Below are 11,822 nucleotides of genomic sequence, written 5' to 3'. Positions count from 1 at the left end.
TGTGTGTATATATATATATATATATATATATATATATATATATACACACAGACAGTATATATATATTTGACTCAAAAAACATGTCAAATCACAGAAATAAAGTGGTTTTCATGTTGACTTTAAATAATACATGTTCCTGGTCTTACTGTGCACATTATTTGAAAGGGAGATTTAAAAAAGTAAAATACATTAAAAAAAAAAAAAAATTTTAATCACAGAATTTTCCTACTTTTTCCTCTGTCGACATAAGCAGTAGGCAGAGAAAAATAATATTAACCAAATACATTAGAGCCATCCAATAGCTATCCCATCAAATCCTGATAGACAAAATAAACATCACAGAAACCGCATGCACTGACAATGCTAGTTTTTGATGACTTTAAATGAAACTAGAAAGCTTGTGTCTTGACAAATGATTATTTGCTTCACTGTAAGCACTTGTTAGATGCTACAAATATAGACCACAACCCCTCAAGCAAGAACACACCAGTGCTACAACAGTAAACATGGTCTGTAACTCAGTAGCCTTGTGTTTTCTCTAAGAAAGGACAAATATACGTGAGCTGAAGGACACACAAGCTGGTAAACATCAATCTAGTGGCTGCATCCCGGCCAGAGCCACCGCACGTCCACATTAACACACACAGCGGACGCCAGGCGAGAGCAGCCTCATTGACTATTAACATATCATTAACTATTAGGTCAGACAAAATGAAGAGGGAGAGAGAGGCAGAGAGGAGCGGGGCAGCTGGCGATGGGGGAGATGCCACATGTTCATCTCTCCCAATCTCATCCCTCCTTCCCCTCCAAACTCCAACAGCCTCCATGATGAACAACTACAACTGCAATTAAGACTTCTCACAGGGCTGGCCAAACCTGAGCATGAGAGCATGTGGACTCGCTCTCACAGGTACTGAGCTACAGGAATCCAGCATGGAGTGCAACTTAAGACTTAAACCTCTCTGAAATATGTAAAAAAAAAAAAAAAAAAAAAAAAAAGGTTGGAGGACACGGCCTTAAAAGTACATACAATAAACAGATTTAGACACAGTATTCCAATAACATTTCTTGAAGTATATAAATGCGATTCTAGGTTTATTATAGCAAACTAGAACTAAAACCATAAAAAAATTTCTTACTAAAAAAAATAATATGTTAACTTTAACTGAATTAAAATAAAAAAAAATTAAAACCCCTAAACTTATTTTATACAATTTATTTATTCATTTTTTTAAATTTTAATTTAGATGACCTTGATGTTCAAAAACTAAAGCTGAAATAAAAATGAATAAAATAGACATAAAAAAACACAAACTACTAAAAATGGCAAAAACATAAAACACATAAAACACACTTTAACTAAATTTAAAAGGATTAAAACGAATTCAAAATAATATTAAAACTTAAATTGCACTTGCCTGAAAAGTAGAAATAAACAAACTCTACCGATTAACAGCCTTTAAATAAAAGGCATTCATTTTTAAGTGAGAAATGTACCGTAGACAGAGTGTCCCAAAAAAAAAGCATCATAAGATACTTAGCATAATAATAATGGGATAAATAATAACAATTACAACAGTATAAATGATTAATTTACTACTAAACAAAATTTGATTAATAAAATAATATTAATAAATAATGTAAAATAATAATATTGTTACATATATATTAATAATAATAATATTAATAAATATGATAATACATCATATAAAATAAGCACATAAGCATAAAAACAAAATAATGATAGTCAGTCTCTACTGAAAACGCTACTACAACAAATTTAGGATGCTCGAGAGCTTTCCATTTCAGATCACGTAATACACTGACAAAAACATTAGTGCTATCAATTATTATGCTCAAAATAATAAGCCTTATCTATATTATCTATAAAAAGCATTTAAAGAAACTGTTATGATTTGCTGCACCATAAAAGCAGATGAAACTGACACAAATTTCAACCTGGAGAGACTGAAATTGACAGACAGCATGAGTGAGACAGCAGACGTCTGTGTGGGAAAAGTGACATACAGAGAGTAAGAACGTGTCTATATGTGTGTGAGAGAGAAAAAAGACAGATGAGAGGTGTTAAAAGAGATCTTATCAGAACTTCTAAATTGCCGCGGGAGCCGTGAGAGATATTTTCACTGAAGTCAATTTTGAGGCTGACAAGCCATGTAGAAATGTGCAAATATGGATGCGTGGTATTGATTTCTTTATTGAAGGCACCAGCACGGGAGATACTCGAACCATTCATCCTAACCCTCACCGAGACCTCTTTCAAATAAGAGCGTCGTTACATTGCTCATTTCATATGGGGCTTAGCACTGGGGGGAGGGGGCTACTCGACATGCCATATTTATTCACTCCAAATGACCAACTAAAAGCATCCGTTTAAAACCGGTGTGAGAGCATCAGATCTCGCTGCTTGGCCCTCACTCAACCTTATAGCATACCCTCAATCTCAGAGTCAAACATATCAGCATCTACACTAGGAACAGGAATCGTAAGACATTTAACAGTTCTGGTTCCAGTTTCAGTTCTGGCTGCTATTAATGAGTCCGGTTCTTTAATTGAATTCCAGTTCTATTAATGATGCTTTGGTACTTACAAAAAAAAAAGTAAATATTTGGAATATTTATCATAATTATAGTCAAAAATCAGAAACAAAACAATAATTATTATTGTTATTTGTCAACATTAGATATGAGACACATAATCATCATCATAAAATCAGTACCAGAATCAGTCATTAAAAGGCATTATGACTCAACTGAAACAATAGCACAATTAGGTTACAATAGGTTACAATAGCAAAAGTAGGTCATTTCCACATGATGTTATAATGTGACAAATACAAAAAGAAATCTAGCCTAATAATAACATTTTTGAATTTTTACATGAATTTTTATTACAGTATTAAATGTACTGCCTCTGATCGCTCTCTCTCTCTCTCTCTATTTTTAATACAAATAATTTAAAATAATAATAATAACCTACAGAATTTTAAATAGTTTAAGGATTTTAAAATATTTATAATTTATATATTTATTGCTGCTGTGATTTCTATACAAGTAAAAAAGTAAAAAGTAAAAAAAGCAAATAAAAAATGCAATACATACAGTACATACATAAATAATAATATATTGTAATAATTAACTTAATTTACTAAGTTATTGTAATATTACAATTTATTATTTATATAATTTATTTTATATATATTTTATAGAAGTTGTCTGCATTGTGCCCTGATCCTACTCCCTCTCTGTCCGCAATAATTTCCTGATACTATCAACAGAAAGAAAGTGCAAAAAATGTAAAACATAAGTAGTGTTGTCTCAGCGGGACAGCTGACATATGAAATCTAAATTAGCACCCGTCACAAGAGAGGATGACAAAAGCACTCCAGGAGCAGAAGAGCCAACGCCAGCTTTCCTTGTACAAACTATCCCACTTTTTAAAAGTTCCTTCGGGGTGACCAGGCAACAATATTGTTTCGACCCTCCGCACCAGGATTTAATTAAGTGATAACAGTCACCTTCGGGTGATGACACAGGACAATAATATCTGGGCTGCAGGAAAACGCTGAGACTGGCCAGCATGTATTATCATGAGCAAAGATAGAGAGAAAGAGAGAGGAAGAAATCTGTACTTTACAAACACGTCTGGGCTTCATCCAGAGGAAATATTGTCTGAGTTTAATCTGAGGGGTTAAGGGAGGGATTTAGCTCAACCCTAAGAGGATTAAACATCATTTGAATGCTTATGTGTTTAAACACAGGCTTAATAAAACAATATGACGTCAGTACAAACAAATAGGGGGCTTGACTTGATTTAGAGAAGAACTGCCCGTTTACACTAAACATATGCACATTTTCCATAAAACTTGCATAAAGTAGCACATTTCTGACTGAAACAGGATATTTAACACAAATAAAAAGTAGGACTTGATTTTGTCCATCATAATGTTAGGAGGCAGAGCAAGTTACCTTTTGTAGTTTTGTTTTAACATGCACTAAAGAACTGATAACAAGAAGTCCATGAACTGTTGGAAACTAAATTCAATTTTTTTGTTAATTTTCCTGCTAACATTAAATCCAAATGCATGCCATATGATTTGGGCACGTGAATTGTAGATGGTCCCGCCACTTAACCTCAAGCTAAAACAGTTCAATCCTGCAGGAAATGGAACAAAATAAAATCCGGAATATCGCAGAGATCCTGCATAATGAAAAAAACACGCAATAATGAAAAACAGAATCAAAGAGGAGTTTATTATGGAGAACAGACAATGAAGCCTAGAAATATTCACTGTAGCCTTGCTGAAAAATTCAGGGAAATTTCCTCTTAAAATGATCACAATGACTGAAATTAATTTTAATGATATTTATTTCTCAAAAATAGAGCCACTTATTCAAAGCTTTCATCAAAGAAACTCTTTTAAGTGCACAGATCCACTTCATACTTACACTATCATCCATATGTACAGCAGAGTTCTGCGCTGGAAATATATATTTTTTAATTCATATAGTACATACAAATAATCTTTCCCTTTCAAAGATACCCTCCAAATACATAAGGTCATTAGAATGCAAGATGACGATTTATCCAAACAATGATTGCAATAATAAGTTCAGTCTTTCAGAGATGAATAGGAAATCATTGTTTTTTTTCTGCGAAAGTGTGGCCTTTTTATAAAAGAAAAGCGAATTTGTCGCAGCTGATGATTTGCTATGCATTCATGCACAATACATAAAACACATGAAAATGCAAAAGTTTTGTTTTGGAGACCCAAGGCCGGTCCAGACAGGGTACGGCAGTCCTGCAGGTAATGAGGACCTTCACACAGTCAACATTGTTTGCCTTCTCCTGCATGAAAACATCTAACAATGACTGCTCAGAAGCCCTTCAATACGGACAGCGATCTCACACACACACACACACACACACATAATCGCAAACGCACACACACATCTCAGCGATGCCTCTTAAGAAATCGCATAGGGCCTGACCACCACAGTCTAATTATGCTAATTGCTTCAATGCCCTTGCTTTATTTATGCATGGCGTCTAAGATAAATAAGAGAAAACTGTATTCATTTTGGAATGCAAACTAGCCTGTGTTTGTTGTGAGATTTCTGATGTTGTTTACCCCTGAAATTCTGCAGGTAATTGCAATTTTGATTGTACATTTATTTTTCCCACTGACAGTCCCAAGACTGCGTCTGTTCTCAGTTTTTATAATTAAATGCTTTGTAATATTTAAGCACACTGAATGGAAGAAAAACAGCACACATTAGAATATTTTATGCACCAGACTGAATAGCTCGCTCAGGGGGATCAAGACACACTGGGAGAATGGAAATGCTTGAGTTCTGGAGATTTTGTTGAGGGAAACATTAAAAGGTGGAAATTGGAATAAAGGGTGAGATATATGTGTCTCGTTATTGGCCTGAGAGTTTCAGAGGAAAATCTAAAGACTGTTCTGGTCCTAAGGCTCAAAAAATACTCTACATAAACATATCTAAACAAGCTCCATTTCACATGACGAAATGCAATTCATAACGCACAGCAAAAGCATAGTGCAATTCTGCACACTGCCACAAGGGGAGCTGTAGTTGGCAATAGCATAAACGGGTTTCTTCTATGATTTTCTCTTTCAGGGCAACCAGTGTTGCCAAGTCCACAGTTTTCCTGCGGAATTGGGCTACTTTAATACTGTTGCCACAGGTTTTTTTATTTTAGTCCGTGGGTTGAACCAAAATGCCTCGCCACACCGGAATACAATTCTGACCCCCTGGAAAGAGGTTTTGATCATGAATGGGCTAGTTTTGTGTAACAATTGGTCTGGTTTTGTTATGCAGACTTGGCAACCCTAAGGTCAACTACCAACATGGTGGATTTGTGCTTTCATAATCCAGATAAGGTTTAGTATCAGCATTTAGTCTCTCATTTGTCTCCTAATATAGTTTAGTTTAGTATATTTATTCATAAAGCGCATTTAAAAACAACAGAAGCTGAAACCAAAGTCCTGTACAGGTAGTATAAAAAACAAAACATTTATGAACAAAACATACAATGTTTTAAAGCTGTAAAATTAACAGTTCTTAATTTGCTTTCCAACTCAATGTTAAAACGATTGTGATGAGACTTGTGACGCTTCGTTCCTTTGTGTAAGCTCTGGTGGATAACTTCAGAATTTAACAATTTATCTGGAAAACACATAGCTGATAATGTTTCACATTGTAGCACTAAACATAATGTGTTTAAGTTCAATTATAGACCCCCATTATTCTATATGGAGAGTTTTCTCTGCTGTATATCAAGAGTTGGGCACAGCACGTCATAAATTCATAAAATTACAATTGATTCGTCTGAGTGGAGGGAGCAAACAACAAACAGTTGCCATCTACTTTAAATGAATGAACTCATCTCTCCCTCATGCAGAAGTTTGACTGACTCACACAGGCACAGTTACATTGGGCTAAGTTTTGCTGTGGTCATCTGAGGTAAATCATTGCCATCTTTCAATCCTTTGTTATGAGCTATGGATTTCACCTCTGTGATGGAGCTTTTGAGTCTGTTTGAAATGCTGGAGCCTGTATCGATGAAGGATTTTACCCTGATTAATCAAAACATGGATCTTTCTCACCCATGGGCCAATTACAACGGGCCTTTCGACAAATAGAGGTCTAGTTCTGAAAGTTTCTCTCGTTGAGTCCCATTCCAAGTAGAATAACAATCAAGGATACTACTTTATTACTCAAAATGCATACTTAAAGAATTTATGCCGGGTTCAGACTACACAATATTTTTGTCGGTCACGATAGTCACTGTGTCAGATTACACGATTTTGACTCCTAAAATCTTGCCGTGTCGTGGACAAGAAACATGTCAGACTACACGTTGCTTCCCGACCATTCATCGCGTGCCGTCTTTAACGACGCGCGTGATGTCATCGAGAAGGCGGAACTAGCGACTGACTTCCAAAAACAAGAGTGTAAACATTGCTGAAGCGCTTCCGCTATAGTTCGCCAGCATTTTTCTTTCTTTGTTCTGTCGTGGTAGTCCCTTGATGACACATCATACAGGCAGGAGTACTGTTGCCACAGCTCCACAAACCTTTCCTCCATCTCATAATTCTTTCGTTTCGCCATGCTTGAAACCTGTGTATGAAAGCTTCTGTGCTGCTATTGGTCAACGTCACCAATGTGACAGAACTCGTCGTGGACGACGGAATTTTTTTTTAACATGCTAGTATTTCTGTCGTGATGTCGTGAAGCATCGCAGACGCGGAATCGGTTGTCGTCCACTATGACGCACTACACGAGCTGAAACGATGGAATCTTGCATCCCGACACCCATTCACGTTTACGAATCCCCACGACACCCTACGTCAAGCAAATCGTGGCAAAATCGGGCTAAAATCGTGTAGTCTGAACCAGGCATTAAAGAATGGTTTGGTTACTAGTTTGATGAACTGATAATGGCTGCACTGAGCTTGCCTCTTTGCTGTTGAATAAAGCCAATATCACAAACCTGGGGTTAGTGAGATTTTTAATTTTCTTAAATAAGTTGTTAAATGCATTAAATCAATCATATGACTGTAAAGACATTTATAATGTTATAAAAGATCTATATTTGAAATAAATGCTGTTCTTTTGAGCTTTCAAGAATCCTGAAAACATTTCAATACAAAAATATTAAGCAACACAACTGTTTTATAATAATAATAATAATAATAATAATAATAAATAAATACATGTTTCTTGAGCAGCAAATCGGTTCATTAAAATGATTTCTGAAAGCTCATGTGTAACTGAAGACTGGAGTAATGCTGAAAATTCAGCTTTGCATCACAGGAATAAATTACATTTTACAATATATTTAAATATAAAACAGTTATTTTAAATTGTAACAATATTTCATAATATTACAGTTTTTACTGTATTTTTGATCCAATAAATAAAGCCTTAGTGAGCATAAAGGCCTTTCTTTAAAAAAATAATCCTACCAACCCCACACTTTTGTACATGTATTCAAATCACTAAAAGCATATAAAAAGCATATAAAATGCTTTTTTTTTTGCATCCTATGTATACGTTACTATGTCAATTGTTGCTGTTAATAAAATAAATTTGAAAACGCATATAAAAGCTAAAACTATATTTACAGCATGTCAGTGCAGTCACACACATTCAGACACATCATTAACCATTTCTTCTAATTATACATGCAAACATGTTCATGCAACCCACCAACAAGTCTATGAAAATATGTAGTTTTGCACATCCCTACTAAACAATGTGATTATACAGTATATTCCAAATAAACGACATTATCCTGTCACAAGGTGCTGTCAGATATCACAGGCTAATTACTGTTTCCCTCATTTCCACCAATCACGCATAAGCCTGTTGGTTTGTTTGTTCAGATGTATTAGCTTATTTGATTATGCGCTCAGTATGGCCTCAACAAAACTACAGTAGCGTCAAACCTAAATGATATTTGCTTTCTGAAAAGACAGCAGCGAAGACGGCGTGAATTCATTGATAACCTTATCTCATTAAGTTTACAATCCTGTGGCATTACCATTAAAAGCAGAAAAGGGAAAATGGTTTTGTTACTCGCTTTGTTCCCCTGCTAGCGGCTGACAAGTGCGTTGATTTATTTATTGTATTCGTGCATTCCCGTCTCATATAGAGGAACAAATGCGGTGGGCACGGGAGTCTCCATTGACAGGCCTTTTGTACGGCGGCATAAAAAATGAGCCACTTACTTACAATACATCCATAGGAAATCAGATGCAAAAAGAATCGGAATGGGAAGTTCTCACATCTACAGAAAGAGGATACAAGAGGGAGGCAAAATCAATAGAGAATAACTCCTTTTCTCTTGCTGAATTTAAGATTCAGCAAAAGATTTGTCTAGGGAAGTTCGCCTGATACAGGTCTGCGGGATGAAACCAGCATTAATCATTCCAACAAGTCGTACATTTCTATAATACAAAGACTCCTCCGCCGAGCCCCCCAGCCCACCCTGTACTTGCACACAAACCTATCACTCAAAGCTGGGGTTACTGAGCTTATACCCTTAAGGCGGAGATAAGAAATCGCCACGGTCATATTCGGTTAAATCACTGTAGCCACATTAGGCTGAACGCAGGAAGAAAAGGCAGCGCTTTATGCCGCCTGTGCCCAGATGCTTATCGCCCTGTTGAAAAAGACATTCGTCTTTTGTCTGGATTGCCCTTGACACATCCTTAAGAGAAGGAAGTCTTGAACTTGTCTTTGTTTTGAAGAGCCCTTGGACCTCCGCGGTTTAATCTGGGTTAAACGCAACCTGATCTCGTGAGTATTTCGCCCAAGCTTTGATAAAGCACACACCAAATCCCTCCTCTTTTCTGCTTTCATATCTCAACTATTCATTGGGCCTTCTCGGACCCCCATGGCATTGTAATCGCAGGGATATGCTACAACAAAACACCAAACACATCTCGTTATCTCTAGTTAACCAAAAGGAATCAAAATAAAGGGCAATTTTTCAATACATGTAGGTGTAGGTGTGTTAACTAAAACTAAAACTAAAGCATTAAAAAAAAAACATGTTCATTACTTGAAATAACGGAAATAAAATATATATAAAAAAAACTAACTTATTTTATTTCAGATAGTTTCCAAGGCAACATTTCTCACTTTTATTAAGTTGAACTTGCTTGATGTACTAAGATACTGTAGCTAAAACTTCAATACAAATGAATACAATTAATTAAAAAAAGACAAAAAAAAGTATATTCTGCATAAAAATGAAATCCATTTTTAGGATCATTTTTACAATGTGACATTATTTTTATGACAATTACGTTTTTTAATTATTTCTCATTACTGTAATGCATCAGAATGTGTTAATTATTATCAGTGGTGGTTCTCAATATTTACAGCAAACAAATACAGTAATACTTTTTAAGACAAATACAACATACAGTACCATAATATGTAAATACTGTAAATATTGATCAATTTAAATGAAATATGTATTTAAATTAATATACTTTCACATTAAAAGTGATTATATTTAATATCATATTTAATATTAAACTAAATATATAAACATATTTAAATTAGTGCTGTCAAACGATTAATCACGATTAATCGCATCCAAAATAAAAGTGTTTACATAATACATGTGTGTGTACTGTGCATATTTATTATGTATATATAAATACACACATACATGCATGTATATATTTAGAAAACATTTACATGTATATATTTATATTCAAATAATTGATATTATATATAATATATAAACGTAACATGTTTCTTAAATATATACATGCATGTGTGTGTATTTATATATACATAATAAATATACACAGTACAAAACAACAAAAACTTTTATTTTGGATGATTAATCGCGAATAATCGTTTGACAGCACTAATTTAAATATATGTTTTGATATTTGAAACATATTTAAGATAGATTATATGCCTAAAACAGGCAAAATCTGATTTAAATAACAGTCATTCTCCACAAAAGCAGCAAAACCAGAGGCAGACGGCATCATGGATGAGGCTTTGTGCAGTATATGGGTATTTATTGGTCTTGTTTCCTCTGAGAACACATTTAAAGCCACAGTAATTACACCCAAAGCCCCGTTATGAGCCCATAAGAAGCACACTAAAGACTGCCTGGTGCTGCTCGCATGTGGCGTAACGACAGATACAGGAGGTGTGTAAAGAACGTGCTCACACTCGCCGTGTCAGGTGTTTACGCGAGGCTGGGTGCGATCAAGGTACGCACCACATGGCCCTCTAATCATGCTGCTTCATTACGGATATAAAACAGCATGTTTTACAACACCTTCACAACATATACTACAGATGTGGCAGCAGTAAGAATCAAGTACCCGTGTTTTTTTCCCAGAATGCAGCTACAGCAGTTCTTACCTGTGTGTGAAAGCTCCATATTTGTATCAAAAGTGTAGTTTAATAAGAACAGAGTGCCTTAAAAGTCTTTCATTGGGAATGAAACGAGAAAGTGAGTTTGAAGTATAAAATCTGGGCTGTTCCCAAGGGGAGAGCGTTCCAGTCTGTGATAATGAGACATCTCTGTGGGACACCTGCACGCAAGGGCGGAAAATAACATCTGTATCATTTATATGCTAGAAACCTGACTAAAACTCAAAGGAAAATTTCTGTTCTAAATATAACAAACAGGCGAAAATATAGTATTGCATGGTGATACGACGTTATATGATATTGACTGAGTCACGATATGAATATACTGTGATTCTTTATTCTTATTCAAAACTCACTTATTTCTCATTCATCTACAGCACTCTGCACAATTATATTCTTAACTCATTCTGAGATTTGGTTGAATAGAAATAACAGAATATGTGTTGGCCAAATGCTACAGTCACATTCTCACAGATTTGCTCTGAATGCTGGTCAGACTCCTATATTTCCCCAAAAAATATTGATTCTTGTTGTTGGAAAATCAATATTGCATTGTGACGTAATATATCACAATATCGTGAAACACCTTCACCGCAGTCATATTTCACTCTAAAAATCTAAAGAAAATGAATTATAGTTTGCATTTCAAAAATCACATCACATTTTTGGACATATATCTTTCACTACTGTAATGACAATCTAATAAGAATCACCACTGGAAAATAAAATGAAATAATGAAATAATTTATGCATTAGAGTAGTGTGTATATTTGGGAAATGAACATCATAATAATAAAAACTCATAATGGATGTAAAAAAATAGGGTTCATTTTTATGCAAATCATAATTTCTTAATACAGTATT

The sequence above is a fragment of the Sinocyclocheilus grahami genome, unplaced genomic scaffold, assembly GCF_001515645.1.
Source record: "Sinocyclocheilus grahami isolate Dianchi unplaced genomic scaffold, SAMN03320097.WGS_v1.1 scaffold118.1, whole genome shotgun sequence".
Lineage (NCBI taxonomy): Eukaryota > Metazoa > Chordata > Actinopteri > Cypriniformes > Cyprinidae > Sinocyclocheilus > Sinocyclocheilus grahami.
Note: the sequence above shows the minus strand (reverse complement) of the source record.